We start from the raw sequence: 27,197 nt of genomic DNA, 5'->3' as shown, positions 1-27,197 counted from the left end.
GACCTCAGACTGCCAGGGAGCCTGGGTGGTGAGGGCGGGGCAGCTGCTGACTTAGCCGGCCTGACTGGTCAGGCTTCCCGGGCCCCTCTGTTCCCCAGTCCCCTACGCCCCTTGCCCTGGTTCTAGAATGTTCACAGGCTTCAGTGCGCCCTGAGTTTCTCTCCCTGTGGGTCTGCACCCCGGAAAACCCCACCACATCCAGGCTGTCACCTGCATGGGAATTTGTCCTTTGCGCTTTCCTGCCTCTTCTATACACTGAACTGTGGGCATGCGTGCCCCTATCATAAAACACCCAATATATATTTATTAATAAAGCATTAAATCTCCAGGGACCTCCCAAGGTTCAGGCTGAAGCATACCCCTCAGTCTGGTATACAAGGCCACTCTGGCCACCAGCTAATTTTCCAGCCTCACCAACTCTTCTTCAAACACACACATGCAACGGGGTTAGGCACACAGGGAGTTCTTACTTTGCCTGGAATGCCCTTCCCCTTTCTTGTCTGCCTGAGCAAGACTTGTCTGCATCCAGGCCACACTGGAATGTCCTCTTCTTGGTGAATCCTTCCCCAGACACTGGCCCCAGTGGAACATCCCAGTTTCTTCTTTGTGAGCAAACTGTTCTGATGCTGGTGCCCATGTTAGCACCCGCCCCCAACCCGTTTCCTCTGGTCCTACAACAAGGATTTTGTTGTGTATTGTTTTCGTTTTTATTTTGGGGGAGTACTGGAAGCCTTGGGAGTCTATGGGAAGTGAAGAAGGGCCACTGTCAAGGAGGCTGGCAGCACAGGCAAGAGAAATGCAAAGGAGACTCAGAGGTATTTGCAGATCATGGTCGAGAATCTGTTGAAGAAAGAAGGAAGGGCGAGTGCAGAGGGGTCAGAGGTCCTGGTTCCAGGGGAGGCATGAGTGGGGGTGGAGAAGCCTTTTAGCTCAGAAACAGGGGCAGAAAATAGAGGATGGGGAGCAAGGCAGGAGGGGAAGGCGGAAGGATCCACCTGGGTGAGGGTGGCCACCATGTTCACTAGGAGGCAGGACCATAAGTAATGGCTGGAGGGTCTGAGCAAGCCAGGGGTTTGGGTAGCATTGAGACACCTGTGCTGTGAGCTGTTGCCTCCTCTGTTGGGGGGAAAGGGACACCCAATAAAGGAGGAGTAGCAAATAGGCTTGGAGAACACAGGGACACTCCAAGAGGTGTGCTTCCTGAGTCACCTTTAAGCTCCATGGCACCCTTCCTCCTGACATCTCTGTTTTCTTGCTCACATACTGCTGCCAGAGAGCTGAAGGCCCAATCGTCTCTCTTGGTCATCCCAGGAGAACAGTGGAAACATTCACTGTTCCAGTTCAGGAATTCCCCTGCTGGCCCTTCTTCCTTATTGTGAGTGGCCATGATTATGGAGTTGCCAACTGGCAGAGGCCAAAAAACAAACAGACCTTTCAATGTTGACTCTTCCGGGTGCCATGCAGCATGGCAGCACCTGCCCCACCTCCCACAGCCTCCCCAGCAAAGTTCAAATCAAACAGTTGCTGAGGGGCAGAGGGTTGGTGAGTTCTACAGGAGCAAGTGGACTCCAGGGGAGATTGTCCTATATCTAGAGCTTCCATCTTTCTCCTGTTGGAAAATGCTGGGCTTGCGGGGGCTGAGGGAGGAAATATTTTCTATGAGATTGTACGGGCCAAGTCAGACTCACAGATCTTACTGAAACATAAAGCTAGTGCCAAAAAACTTGACGGGATGAGCACTGGGTGTTATTCTGTATGTTGGTAAATTGAACACCAATAAAAAATAAATTTATTTTAAAAAATAAAAAAAATAAAGCTAGTGCCTGTGTGGCTCAGTTGGTTAAGCATCTGCCTTCGGCTCAGGTCAGGATCCGGGGGTCCAGGGATGGAGCCCCACATTGGGCTCCCTGCTCAGCAGGGAGTCTACTCCCTCTGCCTCTGTCCACCACCCCCCACCCCCTATTCAAGCTCTCTCAAATAAATAAAGAAAATCTCAAAAAAAAGAAAGAAAGAAAGAAAAGAAACATAAAGCTAGAATGTAGGAAAAATAAGGCCTCCTTAAGGATATTTATGAAAGCCATGTACTTCCCCTTCAGGTTTCACCAATCTGGAATCCTTCAGAGGTTGGACAGGTAACACGTGAGCAATGACTTTCTTCCCTCTCTCTCACACAAGAATGGGCTTCATCATTCAGATGGAGTTGTAGTTAGAGAACTGGAAAAGAACTAAGTTACAGAGCCAATCCTGTCTATCGTCGAGGGGGAATTACGGTCCAGGATGACTTGACCGGTGGCAGTGGTGACATGACTACTCCTGGCTGTGAATGCAGGATTTCATTCCACCCCTACCGTCTACAAGTGGCCTCTGTTGCTACCTTGGGTGGGATATTGGCTTTCCCATCAGGAATTTCTGAATTTCCCATTTATGGAGCAGGGAAAGAAAAAGCACCACACAATCAAGGGTGTCCCCTAAAGGACAGTAGAGCCATAGCATTATTTCTGCTAAAAAAATTTAAGGACTCGCAATGAGTAATGTGTTGCCCAAAAAGTACAGGAAAATAGAGGTAGAATTAGCCCCTGTGGGAATGATGAAATTAATGTTTTATATGTACTCTTTTGCTATTTATAGAATTTTTTAAATTTATTTATTTGAAAGAGCACAGCAGGGAAAAGGACAGAGGGAGAAGTAGGCTCTCTTTTGAGCAAAGAGCCCGTTCTGGAGCTTGATCCCAGGACCCTGGGATCATGACCTAAGCCAAAGGCAAATGCTTAACCAACTGAGCCACCCAGGTGCCCTGATATCTATAGAATGAGAAAGGAAAGGACAGTTCTTCTGTCCTCATGAGTTTGCTCTCTCACGCATGTGTACACATGCACACAAAACCCAACTGCATTACCCTGGCTACTAATGTAATAAATAAAGCAATCAGAAACACAGGGAAGTAAAAAATGGTTCTGTAAGCCAAGAAATGTTTGTAAGCCGAGTTTGGGGGATGGAGCCCACTTGCTCCTGAGAGCAGTGACAACAAAGGGAAGCTGCTGCCACTTACATTACGGGATGGCTCCAAATTACCTAATTCTTCCACTATCAAAAGCTGGTCAGGAGCATTTCCATTTGGCAAGATGTTTTGGTAAAGGAAAAACAAACTGTTGGTTTCTCTAAGCTGGTGCTCTCAACCAATACTAGATTTTCAATATCAAAAATTATACGAGCTGACAATTTGGAATTTGAGAAGATAAATTCTCATGACCTATTGAAAAAAATATACAACCATCTCTTGACCCATTAGAAAACAAAAATAATCAAAACAGCAACTGCTTGACATGATTTCCAAGACACACAATCATGAGGCTCTAAAACAGCTAACGAAATAGAAATATAATCTCAGAGTTATAATGGAATTTTGAATTCTATTTTGAAGGTTGAAAGTCCTCTTATGTCCTGTGGAATTTCTGTAATGTTTCTTGCCCCGCATCTCATCTCCACATTTATCCCAGATTTCAGTGCCTCTCTCTGGACTATGCCCTTGACTCTGTCCTCTCAATCTCTCCTCCATCCAATGTAGCCTACACGCACAACTGCTGGGTGATGTTGTATATAAGGCATAGCTCCAGACATGTCCCTTCCCTACACAACAAAACCTTCCATGAACACCCCTTTTGCATTTTCAGAATAAAATTCATAGTCTTTTGGTTGGCCTCCAAAGCCCTCAACAACCTCCAAGCTTGCTTGTCACTACTTACCCATAAATAAGTGGTAAAGAGCCCCACATTTACTTTTGAGTAACAGTAGCTCCATGACTCAGTTTTCTCTCCCCAAAGGGCCTTCCCTGCCATCTCCATCCAAAGTCTAGGACCAGGCAAAGCTCTTACGCTGTCTGCTGCAGGAAGACATGGCTCATTGCTCATAGCTCTTCCCTTACCTCCCAGCTACTTCTCTTAGAGACATGATCACATCGCCAACCACCTTAGATCCAGTTTACCCTCGCAGCTGGTGTTGTGAAATGGGTGGGGATTGAGAGGTGGAAGCTAACTCTTCAGCTTTGAACCAGCCAGGGACTTCTGATCTTCAGTTTCCTTACCTGTAAAACATAGTTACAAACAGGACCCACCTGAGAAGGTTGGATTGTGAGGAGTAAACGACATAATTTGTGTGAGAAGCCCTTAGCACAGTGCCTGATATGATGTCAGGGCCCCCATGTCAGGATAGAAGAGTATATTGGTGGGGGGGTAGGGAAGGAGGGAGGGACAGAGAAGACAAGACAAGGAAAAGAAGGAAAGAGAAAAAAAATCAATAGCCTTTCTTTTCTACTGGAGTCAAAGGACCATTACCTCTTTTAGAAAGAGCACATACTTATAAACTTCCTTGAAGATAAAATTTTAGACAAAAATGGCATCAGGATGGGGGTCTAGGCAGCTCAGTCTGTTAAACATCTGACTCTTGGTTTTGGATCAGATCATGATCTCAGGGTGGTGGGATCGAGCCCTGTATTGGGCTCCACATTCAATGAGGAGTCTGCTTGAGATTGTTTCTCCCTCCCTCTCCCTTTGCTCTTCCCCTCGCCCTGTGTACACTTTCTCCATCTCTCTCTCTCAAATAAATAAAATCTTTTTAAAAATGACATCAGAAAAAAATGACATCAGGATCATAGAAAGGATGAAATCAATTAATCTTTTTATTTTTAATGATTATTTATTTATTTATTTATTTATTTATTATTCATGAGAGAGAGAGAGAGAGAGAGGCAGAGACACAGGCAGAGGGAGAAGCAGGCTCCATGTCGGGAGCCCAACATGGGACTCGATCCCGGGACTCCAGGATCGAACCCTGGGCCAAAGGCCAAACCACTGAGCCACCCAGGGATCCCCTCAATTAATCTTTTTAGATCCACTGTGTAAATTTACTAGGGAAATTCTATTAGAAACTTAACATTTTCAAAAAGGAAGGATCTGTGGAAACCACCCTGTCCAACTCCTATTGCTTTTCTGCTAGGGAAACTGCAAAGGGTGAGAGCTAGTAAGTGGCAGAGTCCAGACTGGAAAGCTGTCAGCCCAGAGCTCTTACCTTTCTTGCACATCACCTCCCCAGCTTGGGAAAGACACTATAAAAACCTCATGTTCAGAGAGAAACTTCTGGCATGAGACTCTGAAAAGTCTGGCAAACCAAAAAGCAATTATAATGCTTGGCCAAAACTGTCAAAGACAACCATTTCAGCACCATGGAAATTGACTGGAGATATGCAACAAACCAAGAAGTGTGTGTTCATGAAAATTACTGAATTTTGAGTATGGTCAGCAAGACTCTATAATGTTCTTGCCTGGAGCTATTCCGATCCCCCTGCAGTTCTGTTGTTTCATTCAGGCCAGCTTGTAAAAACCAGCAGATTTTTGTCACTGCTGGAGTGGTCTCAGTGTGGAGCAGTATCAGTTTGTGATCTCAAAGCCAGTGGACAGAGAGGGCCAGCAGCTCTGCTAGCCTGAAATTGCAAACAATGGACTGGTGTCTACATAGGAATCTAAAAGGACTTTTAGGGAGGAGAAGCAGCCATGGGGAAACTGACAAACTCTCCGCCTGTCATAGGTTGACCAGGGCTATATGTATGTGCTGCAGAGACAGGAGCAGCCCAAGCCACTCACACATCCCTGGCCCATGGAGCCTGCTGCATGTACAGGGAATATAAAGGGTTCAATGAAAAATAAAAGCCTGGGCAAACTTGGAGGAATAAAAGTTTGACCTCTGCATGTGCTCTCCAGCTTACTCACAGATCTATTAGCAAAGAGTGGAGGCCCTACTGGCTCAGGGTATTTGAGGACAATCTCTGGGCAATCTTTGGCTGAACACTAATCTAGACAGACACAAAGGTGACTATAGGAAACTAGGCTACAGAATGAAAAGCAAGAAAACAAAACAGCAGAGACATTCGTGGATGCACATTGCAGGGGAGGCAGACTTCATGGATTTAGCCCAGACTAGTTATTAAACAAACACACAAAACAACACAGAGGGAGGAGAGCTCCAATACCTAGTTACTAAAATATACCGAAGCCAGGGCGTGCAGGGTGCAAGAGTACTCAACGTCTAGGGTTCAAAATCACTCACTGCTGACAAAATCCAAAGGCAGAGAGATGAGTGGTGGGGAAGAAGAAAGGAATTTATTTCAATGAGACAGTGGGAAAATAGCAGAGACTAGTGTTGCAAAGACTGTCTCCAAAGTGCCAAAAATACATCCAGGTTTTATAAGGAAACTTGAGACACCAGTTGGTGGGTACTTGCAAGCGGGCAGTGAAGGTTGGGTTGACCATTGTCTTGGGGTGGGTCCTACAGGGTTTTGCCGCTCAGAGCAGTCATTATGGCTTCACAGGGTAGTCTCCATTCCCACAGGGGGGATGTTTGCCCACAGGGTCTCTTGCCTTAATTAAGAGATAAGCTGGAAAGAAAAAAGGAATCAATTAGAAAGTTTGAAGTCAAAATGGAAATGGTTGAAGTCTTTTTTCAATACTATGTAAAATATTCAGTTTTCAACAAAGAAATTGTAACACAGTGGAAGCAACAAGAAAGTATGACCATATTCAGGAAAAAAAAAAAAGTCAGTAGAAACTATCTCTGTGTTTGCGTGTCCTAAGATGTCAGGCTTATCAGACAAACCTTTAAAGCAGCTATTATAAATACTTTTAAGGAACTAAAAAAAATATTCAAAAATTTAACAAAAGTATGACAACAATGAATGAAAATAATCTTAATAAAAAGATAGAAATTATACAAATGAATCACTCCTGAAACAAAGGATAACACAAAGCAATGGAATGACATGTTCCAAAGTGCTGGAAAATTCTGTCAACCAAAAGTTCTATATCCAGCAAAACCATCCTTCATAAATGAAGATGAAAAAAAGACAGTCCCAGATAACGAAAGATCAAGAGGATGCATTGCTAGCTGACATACCTTGTAAGAAATGCTAAAGGAAATTCTTTAGTCAGAAAGGAAGAGAAGCCAGATGATACTCAAATCCACAGTAAGAATGATGATCCAGAGATGATAAATATGTAGGTAAATATAAAGGACTCTATAAATGTATTTTCTTATTCCTTCTCCTAACTTCTTTAAAAGAAAGAAGTTGTATAAGCAAAACTTATCGCACCATTATCGTTAAGTATATAATGTATGTAGAAGTAGATATGATAATAATGGAACAAAGGAGGGGAGAGGAAAAGAAGATACATTGAAACTTCAGGGGGGCAGAATTTGTCACCCCAAAAATATGCCTCTCTGCTATGAGGATTATTTTAGGTTGATTATTTTTAAGAAACTGTAGAATCAGGAAAAGCTCTTTACCTCCCCCTCAACTGCCTAAATTTGCACTGGAAAGGAGGCCTGTACCAGAAGAGAGCTATTATCCAAGATACCTTTTTACCTAAGAAGCTCATCTGTGTAACTGGACAACCTGTTTTCCAAATAGCTCCTCCTCCCTTGTCTTTATCTTCTTTGTGTTCTCAGACCCATACACCTTTCCTTAACTCAGGATGTTCCATAAGCCTCAATCACCTGGCTGCCCTTTGGGGCTCCTATTTTTATGGGACTTTCATACATATGAAATCTGTTTATTTTTCTTTTGTTACTCTGTCTTACATCAATTTAATTTTTAGAACAGGCAAAGAATCTAGAAGGGAAAGTTTCTCCCTGCAGTTGACAACTAGAAAGGAACCTTGACTAGCTAGGCACTGCTGATTCTGGGACTGTTACTGCTGGTTCTGGGGCTTTTGCTGCTGAGAGATCCTGGGGCCTCTGACCAAAGCCAGCAGAAGGTAAGAATTCTTACCATGTCAGTCTCCTGGATCCCTGCCTGCAGGGTCTGATGGAAGTGAGAGTGGTGAGAGTCCTTTATTTTTTGTAAATTTAGATTGGCAGGAAAGAATATGTGCATGAACTATTCCTTGAGGGCAGCCTGGGAGGCTCAGCGGTTTAGCTCCACCTTCAGCCCAGGGCCTGACCCTGGAGAGCCGGAACTGAATCCCACATCGGGCTCCCTGCATGGAACCTGCTTCTCCCTCTGCCTGTGTCTCTGCCTCTCTTTCTCTCTCTGTGTCTCTCATGAATAAATATATAAAATCTTAAAAAAAAAAAAAAAAAAACAACAACTATTCCTTGGGTATAGCAACTCTGGTAAAGATTTGTTATGAATACTCTTAGTTTCTGTTGATCCCTTTTGTCCTAGAGATGGTCATCATTTTCCTTTGTCTCTGTCTCTGGTGTAGTTTGTCATAAGGAGGAAAACCACTGGGTAGAAGCCAGGCATAGATCCATAGCCTGTTGTTCACAACCAGCCTCACACATTGATGAGTAAGTTCATGGTTCTTGATGAAGTTTTGGGATCATAGGTGAGGTCCGGGGCCGATGACCAAGAAATAATTCTTGAGATGTCTTTGGTGCAAAATGGTTTTGTTAAAGCACAGGGATAGGACTGGCGGGCAGGAAGAGCAGCTGTCCCAGGCCTGTGGGTAGTGGTTGATTATATACTTGGGAGTTGGGAGGGGTTTAAGGATAGCATACTCTCTAAGGAATTTTGGAACCAAGGTTTCCAGGACCTTGAGGGGGCTGGCTTTCTTTGGGAAAAGGTCACCATCTAATAAAAACTGAATCATGAGACCCTTCAGATGTATGTCAGTGGGCCATGTGCCAAGAATGATTGCCAACATGTATCTTGGGGGTTTAGAGATAAAGGGAAATTTCTAAAGGAGTTTTTATATGTTAAAGTAGACTCTTAGGGTCATAAGGGTCGGGCTAGGATTGCCTTTTGCCTTTAGCAAAGTATTAACATTGAGGCAGTTGAGTCAGTAGAGGAATGTGCCTCTGCCTGTTTCAAGGGCTTGTCAATGTGCTGCCCCAGGCTCATGCCTTGTCCTCAGCTAGCCCTATGTTCCCCCACAGTTCTTACCAGACCAGACCAGCCATATGTTTAGATAAACTTTGCTGTGAGTGAATATACTCAGGAGGTAAAGGCTATCGCTAATGGGGAACTCAGAAAAGAAAGTGTGTGGTGGTGCAGATCAGCACTGTTAGAGCTCTGGCCACCTAATGCTAGGCTCCCGAGTCAGGATAAGTTGGTCACAAAATAGGTTAGACTGACACTAGGTCACCCATCAACCTCAAGAAAATTTCTATGCAATGAGATATAGCAACACAATCCTGACCCAGCAGCACATTCCTCTTGGGCATTAATTTGACATTGAGAAATCCAAGGATTGGCTACAGCTGTTAATGTACATATGGGGGGAAAAAAGATGATATTTTCCTCTCATCCTGTCCTATGTCTTGTGAGCTTGGCTTTATGACCGCTGAGGATATTCTCCCTTGCCTCCACCAACCATAAGATGCACGTACTGACTTGAATTTGGAGGATGGTCAAATAGGCTGGATCCCTTCAGCAGTATTTTCTTTGTCCACTGTGTCAGCTCTCAGGAGAATTTGTCCCAAGAGATCCCAAGACATCTGGGCCTATTGTTGTCTCACCCTCATTGCCCACTAGTCTCATGGGAAACTGGAGATAGCATTTTACTCATTTGGCCAGACAGAAATGTGGTTTGCATCCCATTTTTGGCTAGATCTTTCTTTCTTTCTTTCTTTCTTTCTTTCTTTCTTTCTTTCTTTCTTTCTTTCTTTTTTTTTTTTTTTTGAGATTTTATTTATTTATTCATGAGAGACACAGAGAGAGAGACAGAGACACATGCAGAAGGAGAAGCAGGCTCCCTGCAAGGAGCCCAATGTGGAACTCAATCTCGGATTCTGGGATCACACCCTGAGCCGAAGGTGGACGCCTAATTGCTAAGCCACCCAGGTGTCCCATTGGCTAGATCTTTCTTAGGATAACTCTGGGAGTGAACATTGTAGAACTTGGGAGGGCTGTATCTTTGCACTGTCTTTCAGGGACATCTCTTGTACTCATGATTAAGCCATAAAAAGGCTTATTGGTTTGAGTTGCTGTAAGATCTTATTCGCCAATGGCCCAATGGTGTATCCTTTGAAGTGGATATATTTAAAAGAAAAACATTTTTAATTAATTAATTAATTTTTAAAATATTTTATTTATTTATTTGGCAGAGAGAAAGAGAAAGAGCAAGCATAAGCAGGGGGAGCAGGCGGGAAGGGGCAGAGGGAGAAGGGAGAAGCAGTCTCCCCGCCAAACAAGGAGTCCGATGTGGGATTTGATCCCAGGACCCTGGGATCATGACCTGTGCCAAAGGTAGACACTTAACCGACTGAGCAGCCCAGGTGCCCAGAAAAGCAGTTTGTTTAAAGAGAGCTCTCATCCTAAACAACTGGCTTACTGGTACCTATGAAAAGATCAAGCTAAAATTGGGTATAGTAAAATGGCTAGCCCTAGAAACTCTCTTAATAAGATGGAAGAATAGAAATTAGACTTAAAACAAAAATTAAAATCCGCATCTACCATGAATTTCCCTTCTCCTCATCTCCAACTCTCTGACCCTGACTCTCCAGAAGATCTTTTGAATCTCTGGGCCCTTGATCTAAACCTTCTCTCTCAAAATCTAGCAAATTCCCTTAGATGCTCTCACTTCCACCAGCTTTCCCAGAAAATCCCTTCACCAGCCAAATGGTTGGTTTGACTTCCCATTCTTTGCAAGATTTACAGAGAGCATTCTGGTCTGATCTCCAGGCCTGGGGTAGATAGGTTACCCACATAAATACTAAAACCAGGAAATTAATTTAGCAAAAGCACGTGAGACGGACAATAGCGCTCACTGTTCTGTCTCTTATAACTCCTGCTTTCTAGGACTCTGGAATCTGGCTCTGCAAACAGCAGGCAATGTCCTATGTAGATGTATCCTGGACAACCTCCTCACCCCTTACTAAGAATTCCTGTCCCCTGGACAGCAGTGGATACTCTAAGTCATGAAGCCCTTTTACCTCCTCTTTCAGAGGATCGTGCTAAGTTTAGACAAGTTGAAAAGATTACTGGCCATTCACAACCCCACTAACAAAGACCTCAATTAGCTGTTAAAGAGTGTTCTTCTCACCCCTGATAATACTATAGTTATCAGACAAGCCAGACAGTCCAATGGGGAATGCCTCCTAACACACACCAAATAGGTAACTAGAATTTTTCCCAGGTCCTTGTACAAATGATCAGGAAATGGTTCAGCTGGAGGCCAATGTTCAGGGACTGATAAGAGCAATATTTAAGTCTTCCCCCCACTAAGGTGAATTGGTCCAAGATTGAATTGTGCACTCAGAAAGATGAGAGCATTTGACGGCTTTTGCTGAACGATTTATACGGATATTTAAAAAGGCATTCTGCACTACACTCTGAAGTTTTAGAACATAGGAATCTTTTGATTTCCATCTTAGTTGGAAATCTACCTAACATAAAGAAGCAAGTTTGGTTGGATGGGTGGGTAATTGATATTCAAGCTGCAATTTAGCACTTTGAGGAGTTAGAAACAACACATTGTCTTGCAAATCTCTACAAAACCAAAAATGTAGCTCTAGAAGCAACGCAAAGCTCACTTATCCTTACCAATTCCAAGAACTCTCCTATTCATCTCAAAACGCTTGTGAGTGTTGTAAAAGATCAGGTCATTGGAAACAGCAGTCGTCCGTCGTCCTGCACTTAAGAAAAAGAAGGAAATTTTTAAATAATAATGGTAATGACTCTCGATCTCTGATTAATACCTCAAAAGAAAACTTGCCTTTGTAATGTAAATTTTCTACCTCCATCTTCTCTAGGACTTAAGAGCCATTCTTTGAAATGAAAGTTTTAAGGGGGCAGCCCCGGTAGCGCAGCGGTTTGGCGCCGCCTGCAGCCTGGGGTGTGATCCTGGAGACCCGGGATCGAGTCCCACATCGGGCTCCCTGTGTGGAGCCTGCTTCTCCCTCTGCCTGTGTCTCTGCCTCTCTCTCTCTGTATCTATGACTAAATAAATAAAATCTTAAAAAAAAAGTTTTAAGGGAGAAGTTTCTCATCAGGAGAGGGAAAAGGGACAGAGTTGGAAATTGGACTCATGAAATATCTTAAATGTCCTCTATACAGCTATGAGTAAAATACTTTAGCCAGGTGAGCAGGCAAATTTAACTTATCCCAACTGCTGAAGTAAATTTTGGATTCAACTGTTCTTTTATAAACTGGTTAGTTTTGGATCATTTTGCACCTTACTCATGACTAAAAATGTAAAACAATGGCTATAAGGTCTCTGTCTGTGTCAGTCTGTACGTTTATGTGTCTCTGTAAATGCATATAACAGTTGTGTGATATTATTTTTTTAAAGATTTTATTTATTTATTCATGAGAGACACAGAGAGAGGCAGACGTAGGCAGAGGGAGAAGCAGGCTCCCTCTGGGGAGCTCAATGCGGGAACTCAATCCCAGGACCCCAGGAACATTACTGGAGCCAAAGGCAGATGCTCAACCACTGAGCCACCCAGGTGTCCCAGATGTGTGATATTTTTCTGCCTCAAGATGGTACTGCCAAGTTAATTTATCAAAAGCTCTATTTATTTAATTGGCTTAAAATTAAGTGCTTATAAATTGAGTATTCCTAAAGTTCTCAGAAATATAACAGAAACTGACCCAAAGTCCTTTCAGGTTCACATGATCTGGAAAAATATTCACTATTAAAGTTAGTTGAAGTTCATTGGTTTAATTAAAATATACATGTCTTTAGAGTTATCAAAATTGACTATAACACAACTAAATCTCCTTGAGTCTACTATTCTTGTCATCTCACAAAATCTGTCAGCAAGAAAAATAATTTAGGATGAAGGCTGGCTTGGTCAAATGTCTCATGAGGTTTTTATGAGTAGCTTAAACATAATTGTTGGGAGCAGAGATAGATACAAGCAGGGTAAGAGTTCGAGGTGAGCTTTTTAGCAATTGTTACATTTTGCGGTATTTGTACTTGAAAATAGCTTCCAAAATCCTTTTGGTAACTTGAAACTTTAGAGTTATGCAAAGTTAAGTTAAATAATAAAAAAGTATTGAATAGCTAGAGCATTCCAAATGAGATTAAATAGTAAAACATTTCTGAATATAGACTAATCTTTTGGCTTCCTATTGCAGAGAAACTAAAGATATTCAGGACTATTTGTAAACATGTCTTGTACCACATTGAAAGACTATGATACTAAAAAGGGCACTTGCTTCTAAAAATAATGAAATGAATTCACAAATCTGTCAACATAGAGAATATTGGTTTGACGGTTGACAATTTCCTATTTCTTGGTTTTCACTAGAAATTAAGGTTTCCCAGGGTTAAAAATTCTATTAAATATATGTGATGAAACATTCAGAAAACATAAGGGAAAAATTCTGTATGCAAGGAAAGTCAAATATGGTTTTTTGGTTAGAAAAAAATATGAGAAATGGAGACATGGGGGACAACAAAGTAATTTGGTCCAAACGTGAAATATCTGATAGGAAAGGAAAGAAACAAGAACAAATTAGTAGAAAGTTAGGGAGAGTTGAAGAGAGAGTCTGACCTTGTGTGGTCAAGTGGGCTGAGATTGAATGCATGTATTAGAATGGTATAAAATTCAGCTTTAAGATTAGTAGTGTACTTATGTAAAACTGAAACTTGATTTTCTCTCATCTGCTAAACAGACAGTTTTCTTGGACTATTGGCCTGCTCCCTGTAAGAGATTATGAAAAGTTTCTCTTTACCTTTTGAGTCATCTGCCTAGGAAGAAAAGATTTTGCGTTTTATCAAAATAATTCCTTTTGTTTCATGTTGTCTTAATCAAGCCTTTGATTTCCCAAGAAAACAAAAACTTCTCAATATTGGAAGAGCTAAGTTTGCTCACAACTATGTAACTCTCTGTGTTTGCCTTTGAAATCTTTTATTGTCTCTTTGGTTAAATAGTTAACTAAGTATTGTTTCATAATGATCTGTGATCCTTATTAGTCAAGTGTCCAAACCTTTTGATATTTGTGACAAATTTCTCTAAATCAAATTGTAAATGAAATCTTTTTGACCTTGAACCAACTGTGGAATTTTCCAGACGGTCCCTAGAACATCTCAAAAGATTTGTTCTCTCTCCTTATAAAAAGGAAGATTCTATACTAATTCTTATTTAATATGTTAAATTAGGGCAGCCTGGGTGGCTCAGCAGTTTAGCACGTCTTCAGCCCAGGGCGTGATTCTGGAGACCTGGGATCAAGTCCCATGCCAGGCTCCCTGCATGGAGCCTGCTTCTCCCTCTGCCTGTGTCTCTGCCTCACTTTCTCTCTGTGTCTCTCATGAATAAATAAATAAATAATCTTTTAAAAAATAATAATATGTTAAATTACATGAGAAGTATTGTCAAATAAGAAGTAACAGTAAGCCTTTTTTTTATGTTGTATTTGTATAGAGGTAAAAGCATTCTAGAACTGAATGAAATTCCTAAAATTCTAGTATGTCCTGGTATAATATTGAAATTCTGCCATTATCTTAAAATTTGTGTGTCACAGAAATAATAAAATTTCTTTGCTAATTGTATTATAATGAACTCTCATCAGAACTTTAGCCTTGTAAGTCTTTTGTCATTTACAGTTATTGTTTTACTCTGGTGCTTTTGCTAAAGCATTCCCGCAAAAGTGTTTCATCTTCAAGTGAATTCATGGAAAAGACTCTGGCAAGCAGAGGTTTCTGATCAAGATACTTGCCAATAGGATCCAACAGTACATTAAGAGGATTATTCACCACGACCAAGTGGGATTTATCCCCAGGATGCAAGGGTCGTTCAACATGCGTAAAACAATCAATGTGATAGATCACATCAATAAGAGAAAAGACAAGAACCATATCATCCTCTCAATAGACGCAGAGAAAGCATTTGACAAAATACAGCATCCACTCCTGATGAACACTCTTCAACGTGTAGGGATAGAGGGAACATTTCTCAATATCATAAAAGCCATTTATGAAGCCCACAGTAAATATCATTCTCAATGGGGAAAAACTGAGAGCCTTTCCCCTAAGATCAGGAACATGACAGGGATGTCCATTCTCACCACTGTTATTCAACATAGTACTAGAAGTCCTAGCCTCAGCAATCAGACAACAAAAAGAAATAAAAGGCATTCAAATTGGCAAAGTAGAAGTCAAACTCTCTCTCTTTGCAGATGACATGATATTGTATGTACAAAACCCTAAAGAGGGACGCCTGGGTGGCTCAGCAGTTGGGCATCTGCCTTCAGCTCAGGGTGTGATTCCAGAATGTGGGGATTGAGTCCCACATCGGGCTCCCTGCATGGAGCCTGTTTCTCCCTCTGCCTATGTCTCTGCCTCCTTCTCTTTCTGTGTCCCTCATGAATAAATAAATAAAATCTTTAAAAAAGAAAAAGAAAACCCAAAAGACCACCCCAAGATTGCTAGAACTCATACATAATTCGGCAGCATGGCGGGATACAAAATCAATGCACAGAAATCAGTGGCATTTCTATACACTAACAATGAGTCTGAAGAAAGAGAAATTAAGGAATCAATCCCATTTACAACTGCACTCAAAACCATAAGATACCTAGAAATAAACTTAACCAAAGAAGTAAAGGATCTATACTCTAAAAACTACAGAACACTTATGATCATAAAACCGAATGGGTAAGGACTTCCAGAACTAGTGGAAACACTGGATTCAAGAAAAACAAGAATTAATAACATGGAACTGAATAAACTGATGAGGATGATTATAACTTTTATGACCTTTTGTTTGAAACTATTTTGTTCTTCCAGATTTAAGGAAACATTTTTCTTAACCTACCTATATTTTAGAGCAACAACTTGGTAAACTGTACCTTTGTAAACAAAGATGAAAGAAGTACATTTTCTCCCTACCTGATCCCTTCACAATTTGGAAACTCCTAGTGAGTAAGTTACTTAGTAAGTGTTCATATTTTCATGGTAATATAGTTTACATGCAAAAAATTGTATAAGAATCTATTTTCCTGGGACCCCTGGGTGCCTCAGTGGTTGGGCGTCTGCCTTTGGCTCTGGGTGTGATCCTGGAGTCTGGGGATCCAGTTCCACATTGGGCTCCCTGCAGGGAGTCTGCTTCTCCCTCTGCCTATGTCTCTTCCTCTCTCTGTGTCTCTCATGAATAAATAAATAAAATCATTTTTTAAAAAAAGAATCTGTTCTTCTTGTAACAGGACAAAATTGGAAATATCTGTTATATTACCAAGGCTTTGGCTTGAATGTCATATTTGAGAGAGATGTGCATAGAATCAGATAAGCTAGATAGTGTTAAGGAACTAAGGCTGCCATTATGAGCAAATTAAGCCCCTTAGGAAAATAGCCTGTTACTTTGCTTACAGGCTTCCTATCTAAATAGATATAAGGAAGGTCACTTTCTGGCAGATGCAGGCACCTCAGAGTCTTGGGACCTCAAAGAGAGGAATTTACCCAGATCTATAGGTATTGCAGGCAAAGTTTGATGGTAAGCCCTTTAGCTTGGCTTCCTAGCCAGGAGAAGCTATTAAAAGTTTAATCTAAGGGGTGCCTGGGTGGCCCAGTCAGTTAAGCGTTGGACTCTTAATTTCAGCTCAGGTCATGATCTCAGGGTCATGAGATTGAGCCCTATGTCAGGTTCCCTGCTGGAGGTAGAGTCTGCTTGAGATTCACTCTCCCCCTCTTCCTCTGCCCCTCTCCCCTCATGTGGAAGCTCTCTCTCTCGCTTGCTCACTCACAAATTAAATAAATATTCAGTCTGAGATTCTTTATGAAAAGTTGCAGCAAAGCAGATTTAAAAGAGCCGATGTGGTCAACCACTCCTCTTGCTTCACTTATGTAAATAATCAGGCCAAGTTTTTGAAAACTAGACGTATTTTGCAAACAAATTAGTCTTAATTTGGCTATCTTTGATAACAATTAAAGTGATTTTAGAGAAAAAAATTATGTTTCAGTAGCATACTTTTGTGGATATTAGATTCCATTACTGGCCATTGCCTTTGAGGTTTTGTTATTTACTTGTAAGCTGGACTAGATCTTGAATTCTTCTAGTCTCCTCAAATATCTGGCTACAAGTCTTTCAACTAATATTTCCAATTTTTTCCCATTCTTTGACTTGGGATCATTGAGAACTAAAACTGCCCTTCCCCCTGAATTCCTGCAAACTAAAGCTAGACAATTTATTATAAACATCAGAAAAATTGCCACAATAGCTCACATGTAGACAATGGTGTTCATGCCTGTTGCTGAATGGACCACACAGAAAGTTTACCAGCACATCTGATGACATCGTCAGAAACATTCAAACTGCAAGCCAGGAAAACTGGTCAGATTGTCCCTACCTGTCCTCATTCCATCTGAAGATGCTTTCTAAACCTGACATTTATAAATATTCTCAATTGGCAGTTTTCAGGACTCAGACACTAGGTTTATAATTTGCTTTTACCATTAACTTTTGTTTTTCTTTAGTTTACTTGATTGTTTTGCTTGCACAATAGAGGCCTAACTTTGGGAGCCCACTGGCAAGACTGCTTCCCAAAATTAGACTACTCTAACTGAACTCATCTATTCTCAAGACTGAGACTGGTTCAAGGAGATTTGTCAACTTAATTTCTGGACTGTGAAACTTCTTTTTTTTTTTAAGATTTTAATTTTTTACTTATTTATTCATGAGAGATGGAGATGGAGAGAGAGAGAGAGAGAGACAGGCAGAGGGAAAAGCGGGCTTCCCTCAGGGAGTCCAATGTGGGACTCGATTCCAGACTCCAGGATCACGTCCTGAGCCGAAGGCAGACTCTCAACTGCTGAGCCACCCAGTCGTCCCTGGACTGTGAAACTTCTTATTTGAAGTTTCAAAGGCAGTACTACAGGGGAGGAGAATTCGTCACCCCCAAAATATGCCTCTTTGTCATCAGGATTATCTTAGGTTGGTTACTTTTAAGAAACTGCAGATTAAGAAAAGCTCTTTACCTCCTGCTCAACTGCCTTAGAAAGAGGTCCTATACCCCTTCTTCTCTAGGAAAAGAGCTATTGCTAAAAATACCTTTTTTACCTAAGAAATTTACCTTCATAACAGGGCAACATTTGCTTTTCAAACATCTCTCACTTTCCTGTAAATGGTCATCCTTCTCTTTCTATCCCCAGACTCCTATACCTTTCCTTGGCTCAGGATGGTCTACAAGCCTTTTTTTTTTTTAATTTTTTAAAAATTTTTATCTATTTATGGTAGTCACAGAGAGAGAGAGAGAGAGGCAGAGACACAGGCAGAGGGAGAAGCAGGCTCCATGCACCGGGAGCCCGACGTGGGATTCGATCCCGGGTCTCCAGGATCGCGCCCTGGGCCAAAGGCAGGCGCTAAACCACTGCGCCACCCAGGGATTCCCCCCCCCTTTTTTTTAAATAAAGATTTTATTTATTTATTTGAAAGAGAGACAGAGAGAGAGAGCAGTGGGAGGGGCAGAGAGTGAGAGAGAATCCCAGGCCAACTCTCTCTGAGCATGGAATCCAACGTTGGCCTCAGTCTCACAACCTTGAGATTATGACCTGAGCTGAAATCAAGAACCACCCAGATTCTATAAGCTTCAATTACCTGGCTGCCTTTTGGGTCTCATATTTTTATAGGGCTCCTATACATAAGAAATTTGTTTTTCTGCTATTAATCCATCTTAAATTAATTTAATTATCAGATCAGCCTAAGAACCTGGAAGAGAAAAAAAAATTTTCTGCCTTTGCAGAGGTTTCTAGAATTAATTATTATTATTATTATTCTGAATTAGATTGTCATAAGTTGAAATGCATATTGTAATACCTAGTACAGCACTGAGAAAATAGCGAAAAAAATAGATAGCAAAAAGGAAAAAGAAAACCCAGAAGAATTAAAATGACACACTAAAAATATTTATTCAATATCTATTCAATACAATAAAAAATTTATTCAATTTATTCAAAACAAGGAAGTAAGGGAAGAGGATAGAATTTTTAAAAATGAGAATAGGAGGCAAATAGCAAAATAGCAGATGTAAATCCAACCCGATCAGTAATTTACTAAATATGAATGATCTGCTATGATATTGTGATTTATAATAGGAAATATATATTTTGTCTTTGTCCATGGTTTTCAGCTCACAGATCCCAAAATTTTTGGAATTTCCTAAGTGATGAGAGCAACGGTGACATCTTTTTTGTGATCTTTTGTCCTCAATTCCTGAAAACGCTTCAGAGCCATAAAAGTGAATTGGATGTCTTTTTATTCATAACATGCCCCTTTCCACCACCACTAAGTTTCTGTAAATGAGTTAAAATAGGGGATCTGGTTGCCAGGGTAACCAACCAGGATTAGAGGGCTGGAATTTTATGTCCCTGATTTCCAGGGAGGGGAAAGGGGCTGAAGATTGAATCACCAATGGCCCATGATTTAATCAATCATATCCATGTAATGACGCTTCCATAAAAACTCAAAAGGATGGGGTTTGGGGATCTTCCAGGTTGGTGAACCAGAATGCTTCCACATGTCATCATGTCAAGCCTCAAACCCCATGAGGACAGAAGCTACTCTGTGGGGGACTTAACTCTATATTTCTCTTTACCTGGCTGTTGATTTATATCCTTTAATACTCTTTGTAATAAACTGCTAACCTGGGATCCCTGGGTGGCGCACCGGTTTAGCGCCTGCCTTTGGCCCAGGGCGCAATCCTGGAGACCCGGGATCGAATCCCACGTCGGGCTCCCGGTGCATGGAGCCTGCTTCTCCCTCTGCCTGTGTCTCTGCCTCTCTCTCTCTCTGTGTGACTATCATAAAAAAAAAAAAAAATTTAAAAGATTTAAAAAAATAAATAAATAAACTGCTAACCTAGTGGGTAAACTGGTTTCCGAGTTCTGTAAGCCACTTTAGCAAATTAATCAAACCCAAGAAGGGGGTCGGGGAACCTCTGATTTATATGCAGCAAGTCAGAAGCACAGATAAAAACCAAAGCTTGCAGTTGAGGTCTGAAATGGTGGCGGTGGGGTTGGTGAGGTAAGGGGGATGAAGGAGTCGGTGGGGGGGGGCAGTCTTGTGGGACTGAGCCCTCAGTCTGTGGAACTTGATGCTGCCTCTGGGTAGCTAGTGTCAGAATCCAGTTGAATGGTAGGACACACAGCTGATGTCTGAGAATTGCTTGGTGATGTGGGTAAAACCCTGAGACATTGAAAGTGAGTACAGAATTGGGAGTAAACACTCCACTCAGAAGGCACTGATTGTCAGACTGAATAAAAAGGGCAAGACCAAATTCTTTGCTGTCTATAAGAAAAGTAACTTTGATTCAAAGAAGCAAGGAGATTAAAAGTAAAAGATGGTGGGTGGAACTCTAGTTTCAGCTGTGACACGTAAAAAACTTGAATTCCTCATGTCCATCCCTTCAACAGGATAAAAGCTGAACAAACCAAAAATAAGTGACTTTTCTAATATCTCCTGATATCTTGAGAGACAGGTCCATACAGAGAATCACAGCCTCAATCAGTTTACCTAAAAGGAAGCCACTATAGCCATAAAATGGTAGGAATACTTAAATGATAATTTTGATGAATTGCTAGAGGCTGAGTATGGATTTACCTGAGAGTGATAAGCTCCTGCAGGTGTATTTTCAGGAAAGCCCCCACATTTACATTAGCTTTATCTTCAGGAACACCACCAAATTCTCAAGGTGAGGATCTGACAAAAACTTCCGCATGTTTCGAGCAGAAGTGAAGAGAAAGTAACCATTTTTACATATAGGTAGAGTGTTCTTCATAACAAAGATCTACTCTGCAAAGACCAACTTTACCAGAGAATCTACCTGGGGAAAGCCAACTCCAGCTCCCTATAGACTTCCTGTTTCACTTAAAGGATACAAAAGAAGACAGAGAAAAACTTCTGAAGGTCATAGCCCAGAGACTCAGGCATACTGAAAAATCAAGATTGAATCATAAGATTATAGAAATCTTCTCTCCTGAACACTTCAGCACATCACAGGGCTCCAGTATCATAACAGCAGATTACAATGGAGAGAGCTGAAAAACACAAGGATAGAGGAGGTAGCTGAAGCTACTGGGGACTGCAGGCACAGTAATCACTACATATAGCCTAGCTCCTACCCAGATTGACATGAAGCCTCACACAAAAGGCCTGTTTACCTCAGTTCCTATTGCCTAATACATTATGTCTGCTTTCAACCAAAAAATTATAAGGCATGCTAAAGGGTAAGTAGAAACAGTCTAAAGAGATAGAGCAAGCATCAGAAGCAAACATAAATGTGACATAGATTTTGGAATTCTGAGGTATGGAATGTAAAATAACTATGACTAAAATGTTAAGGGCTCTAATGAAAAAGTGGGCAGTGTGCAAGAATGTGAACAGAGAAATAGAAATTCTAAGAATGGATCAAAAGGAATACTATAAATAAAATATCCTGTAACACAAATGAAGAATGCCCTTGATGAGCTCACCGGTACACTGGACACAGCTGAGGAAAGAATCAGTGAAAATGAAGCTAGGACAATAGAAACTTTCCAGACTGAAATGCAAAGAGAAAAAAATGAAAACAAAGGAAGAGAATATCTGATAACTGTGGGACAATTATAAAGAGTATAACATATGTCTAGTGGGAATACCAGAAGGAGAAGGAAGATGGAAAGGCGCAGGAGAAATTGAGTAATAATGGCTGAGAATTTTCCAATATTAATGACAGACATCAAGCTGCAGGAAACTCAGGGAATACCAAACAGGATAAATACCAAATTACCTCTACCAAGGCATCTCAAATTTAAACTTCAGAAAGCCAGGGACACCTGAGTGGTTCAGTTGGGTAAGCACCTGCCTTTGGCTCAGGTCATGATCTCCAGGTCCTGGGATCCAGCCCTGCGTGGAACTCCCTGCTCAGTGTGGAGCCTGTTTCCTTTCTCTCCCTTTGCCCCTCCCCCCTTCATGTGGGGCGTGCTCTCTCTCTCTCTCTCTCTCATAAATAAATGAAATCTTTAAAAAAATAAAAATAAACTTCAGAAAACCAAAGGCAAAGGAAGTCTTCAAAGAAGTTAGGGGGCAGGGTAGAGGAAGGACATCTTACCTATAGAAGCACAAGAATGAAAACTGGATTGGACTTCTCATTACACACCATGTAAACAAGAGAGTAGAGTAAAATATTTTAACAATTGAAAGAAAAAAACCCCACCAACCTAGAATTCTACGTCCAACAAAGTTTTCTTTCAAAGGTGAAAGAGAAATAAATACTTTCTCAGATAAAAACTGACAGATTTTATTACTAGTAGGTCTGCCGTGCAGGAAGGTTTTTATTTTATTTAATTTTTAGGATTTGTCCATTTATTTTAGAGACAAAGATAGAGAGTCCATGAGCAGGGGGAGAGTCAGAAGAAGTGGAAGAAGTGTGGACTCCTTGCACAGTGGGGAGCATCACATGTGCCTTGATCCCCCCCTGACCCTGAGATCGCGACCTGAGCCAAAACCAAGAATTGGATGACCAGCTAAATGAGCCACCCAGGAAGCCCTAGGAAATGTTTTAAAAGAAACTCTTCAGAGAGAAGGAAAATGACATAGTTTAGAAACTTGGATCTATGTAATCAAAGGAAGAATATCAGAGAAGAAATAAGTGAAATATTAAAGAAAATTAATAATTAATTTAAAAATAATAAATTAAACCTCTTACTTTTGTTATTCTTAATTGATCTAATAGAAGCTATTTGTTCAAAGTAATAATAGTTATGATATACAGGGTGATTACAGCATTTAGCCAAGTGAATGACAGCAATATTATAAAGGATAGAAGGGAGGAATTGAGAATAGTAAATGTAGAACTATTTGAAAGTAGATTTAGATTAGTTGTAAATATATATTGTAAACTTTAGGCTAAGTACTAAAATATTTTAAAAGTAAGTATAATTGGGGGCACCCAAGTGGCTCAATCTGTTAAGCGTCTGCCTTTGGCTCAGGTCATGATCACAGGGTCCCTTGAGTGAATCCTGTGTTGGGCTCCCTGCTCAGGAAAGAATCTACTTCTCTCTCTCCTTCTGCCTTTCCTCTTGGCTCATTCTCTCTCTCTGTCAAATAGGTAAATAAAATATTTTTTTAAAAGTATAACTGATGTTCAGACAGGAGGGAAATGGACTATTATAAAATTCTCAATAAGAACCAAGAGAAGGCATTAAAAGAAGAGAATTAAAAAAAAAAACAAGCGCAACAAATATAAGACAGTTATAAATGTGGTAGATATTCACTTAAAGTGTGAATATGAAATACAGAAATAAAAGACAAGAGATTGCCACAATGGATAAAAACATAAGACCTAACTGTCTATAAGAAACCCATTTTAAATATGAAGACACACGGGACGCCTAGGTGGTTCAGTGTTTGAGTATTGGCCTTCAGCTCAGGGAGTGATCCCTGTCTGGGATCAAGTCCCGCACTGGGCTCCCTGTGAGGAGCCTGCTTCTCCCTCTGCTTTTGTCTCTGCCTCTCTCTGTGTCTCTCATGAATAAATAAATACAATCTTTAATAAAATAAATGTGAAAACACAGATAAGTTAAAGAGGTGAGGTAAGAGAGATATCATTTTCAAATCAAAAGAAAGCTATATTAGTTATGTTAATGTCATACAAAATATATCTAAAACAAGATAAATTATTAGTGATTTTAAAAAGAACATTATATAGTAATAAAAGGGTCAATTCCCCTAGAAGACACAATCCTTAACATGTATACACCTAACAAAAGAGTATCAAAATAAGTGAGGCAAAAACTGATAGAACTGCAAAGAGAGATAGACAAATCCACTATTGTAACTAGAAACTTCAAACTCCTCTTTCAGTAAATGATGGGTTCAGCAGACACAAAAATAGGATATAGCTGAACTGAATAGCACAATTAATCAACTGGATCTAATTGACATTTATATAATACTTTATCCACCAAGTGTAGAATACACATTCTTCTCAAATTCACATGGAATATTCAGCAAGATAGATAACATTTTAAACCTTTAAACAAACCTTAACAAATTTAAAATAGAAATCATACAAAGTATGTTCTCACCACAATGAAATTAAACTAAAAATCAATACCAGAAACATGGCTGGAAAATCTCAAAATCTTTGGAGAGTAAACAATACATTTCTAAATGAAAGAAAGAAAAGAGAAATTTAAAAATATTTTGAACTAAATTAAAATGAAATACAGTTTATTCAAATGTGTGGAATGCAGTAAAAGCAGTGCTTGCAGGGAAATTATAGCATTGAATGCATATATTACAAAAAGAGAATGATCTAAAATCAATAACCTTAGGAAACTAGAAAAAGAAGAAGAAATTAAATCTGAAGTAAAATATTAATAAATGAAGATGAAATGTCCATGGATTGGAAGACTCGAATGTTGTTATGATGTCATTCTATCTAAATTGATTCATAGAACGGACTTATTAAAATCTTGTCAGGCTTTTTGATATGTGACAGGCTTTTTGATAGATATGACATGTTGAATCTAAATTTTCAGGGAAGTACAAAAGGACTAGGGTAACCAAGACAATTTTGTAAAAGAAGAAAAAAGTGAAAGAAGTTCCACTACATGATTACAAAACTTATTAGACATTTCAGTAATCAAGGCAATGTGGTATTGACATTAAGATGGACATATAGAGGGATGCCTGGGTGGCTCAGAGGTTGAACGTCTGCCTTCGGCTCAGGGCATGATCCCAGGGTCCTGGGATCGAGTCCCACATCAGGCTCCCCACAGGGAGCCTGCTTCTCCCTCTGCCTGTGTCTCTGCCTCTCTCTTTGTGTCTCTCATGAATAAATGAATAAAATCTTTTAAAAAAAAGATGAACATATAGGTTATTGGACCAGAATTGAGATCCCAGAAATAAAACCTTAAATTTATAGTCAATTGATTTCAACTAGAGTAATAAGATAATTCAGTGGAGATATGATCATCTTTGCAACAATAGGCTAGGATAGGGGATAGCCATATGCAATAACATGAACTTGGATCATTCTCTCACATCATATACAAAAATTAATTCAAAATGCATCATAGTCAAAAAGAAATCCTCATGCACCAGTGGGAATGCAAACTGGTGCAGCTACTCCAGAAAATAATATGGAGGTTCCTCAAAAAGTTAAAAATAGAACTACCCTATGACCCAGCAATTGCACTACTAGGTATTTACCCAAAGGATACCAAAATACTGATTCAAAGGGGTACATGCACCCAGATATTTATAGCAGCATTATCAATAATAGCAAAGCTGTGGAAAGAGTCCAAGTATCCATCAATTGATGAATGGATAAAGAAGATGCGGTATAGTGTATATATATATTATATATATTATATATATTCCATTATGATATCCCATTGTGTACATCCCCTTATAATATTCCATTGTGTGTGTATATGTGTGTGCATATAAATATACATAAATATATACATATATACATATATGTAATTAAATATTACTCAGCCATCAAAAAGAATGAAATCTTGCCATTTGCAATGACGTGGATGGGGCTAGAGTGTACTCTGCAAAATAACTTAGATATGCTAAGCAAAATAAGCCAGGAAAAGAAAAATACCATATGATTTCACTCATTTCATTTCACATATGAATTCACTATGTAGAATTTAAGAAACAAAACAGATGAACATAGGGGAAAGGAAGTAAAAATAAAATAAGATAAAAACAGAGAGAGAGGCAAACCGTAAGAGACTCTTAACAATAGAGAACAAACTGAGGATTGCTGGAGGGGAGGTGGGTGGTGTATGGGGTAAATGAGTGTTGAGTATTAAGGAGGACACTTGTTCTGATGAGCATTGGGTATTATATGTAAGTGGTGAATCAGTAAATTCTACTCCTGAAACCAATACTACACTATATGTTAACTAATTTGAATTTAAATAAAAACTTGGAGGGAAAAAAAAATGCTTCATAGTCCTAAGTATAAGGGCTAAAACTATGAGACTTTTCAAAGAAAATGTAGATGAAAAATCTTTGAGAAATCTTGTGAAAGTCTTCATGGCTCCCAAACAGAAACTGTAAAAAAATGGACAAATTGCACTTTACTAAAATTAAAAATCTTTGTGCTTCAAGAAACTTCAACAAAGTAGAAAGTCTAGTCATAGAATAGGATAGAATATTTATTAAAATATATATCTGATAAAGGACTTCTATCCAGAATATGAAAAGAACTTTTATAACTCCATAAGAGACAAACAACCTGATTTAAGAATAGGTAAAAGACTTGAATAAGCAAGGAAAACATAAAGAGCTAATAAACACATGAAAATGTGCTCAACATCATTAGTCATCAGGGAATGTAAATTAAAATCCTAATGTGATGCCACCATAGACTCACTAGACTGCTTTATTCAAGAAGATGGTATTGCTAAGGGTATGAAAAAGTAGGAACCCTCACATATTTCTGGCAATAATAAAAATACTTTGAAACCCTGTCTGGTTGTTTCTTTAAATTAAATATAAGCTGGGGTGCCTGGTTGGCTCAGTCAGTAGGGCATGTGACTCTTGATTTGGGGGTTGTGTGTTCAAGTGCACATTGGGTGTAGAGATTTCTTAAAAATAAAATCTTAAAACAAATAAATTAAACATAAGCTTACCCAGCAATTTCACTCTAAGGAATCTATCCAAGAGAAATGAAGACATGTCCACACAAAGACAGAAGTAGATGTTCCTGGAAGTATTGTTCATAATGGCCCCAACCTGGAAATAATCCCAATGTCTATCAGTTGGTAAATGGTTAAACCCAATATCGTATATCCATACAATGGAACAATATTCAGCAATAAAAAAGGCATGAAATACCAGTACATGTAACAACATGGATGAACCTAAAAAAAAAAAAAATCATGCTTAAATAAGCCAGTCATTTTATAGAAAATGAGTCATTTTATAGAAAATGTCCTGGAAAGGCAAATTATTGAGACAGAAAATAGGGCAGTGGATACCTGAGGCAGGGTATTGGAATCATTATTGACTGCATGTAAACTCAATAGAGTTTTTAGGATGCTAGCAATGTTCTAAAACTGGATTGTGATGGTTGTAAAACTCTGTAAACTTTTTAAAATAACTAAATTGTATACTCATAATGAATGAATTTTTTTAAAGATTTTATTTATTTATTCATGAGAGACACAGAGAGAGAGAGAGAGAGAGGCAGAGACACAGGCAGAGGGAGAAGCAGGCTCTATGCAGGGAGCCTGATGCGGGACTCGATCCTGGAACTCCAG

The 27,197-nt window shown here is 39.9% G+C and overlaps 1 long non-coding RNA gene across 1 annotated transcript in view; it reads right to left on the bottom strand.

Annotated features, from left to right (window-relative positions):
- Positions 1–121: 121 nt before the first annotated feature.
- LOC125753886 (uncharacterized) overlaps positions 122–27,197 on the bottom strand; it is a 59,874-nt gene continuing 32,798 nt past the window's right edge. Inside the window, exons 3-5 of the long non-coding RNA XR_007406621.1 lie at positions 26,568–26,670; positions 11,534–11,625; positions 122–6,427 (exon numbers count right to left, since the gene is read on the bottom strand). This is a non-coding gene — a long non-coding RNA (uncharacterized LOC125753886). The remainder of the gene's footprint in view (positions 6,428–11,533; positions 11,626–26,567; positions 26,671–27,197) is intronic.

The sequence above is a fragment of the Canis lupus genome, chromosome 27 (assembly GCF_003254725.2).
Source record: "Canis lupus dingo isolate Sandy chromosome 27, ASM325472v2, whole genome shotgun sequence".
Classification (NCBI taxonomy): Eukaryota; Metazoa; Chordata; class Mammalia; order Carnivora; family Canidae; genus Canis; species Canis lupus.
The sequence above is the reverse complement of the archived record's forward strand: the minus strand, read 5'-3'. Positions and strand labels throughout refer to the sequence as shown.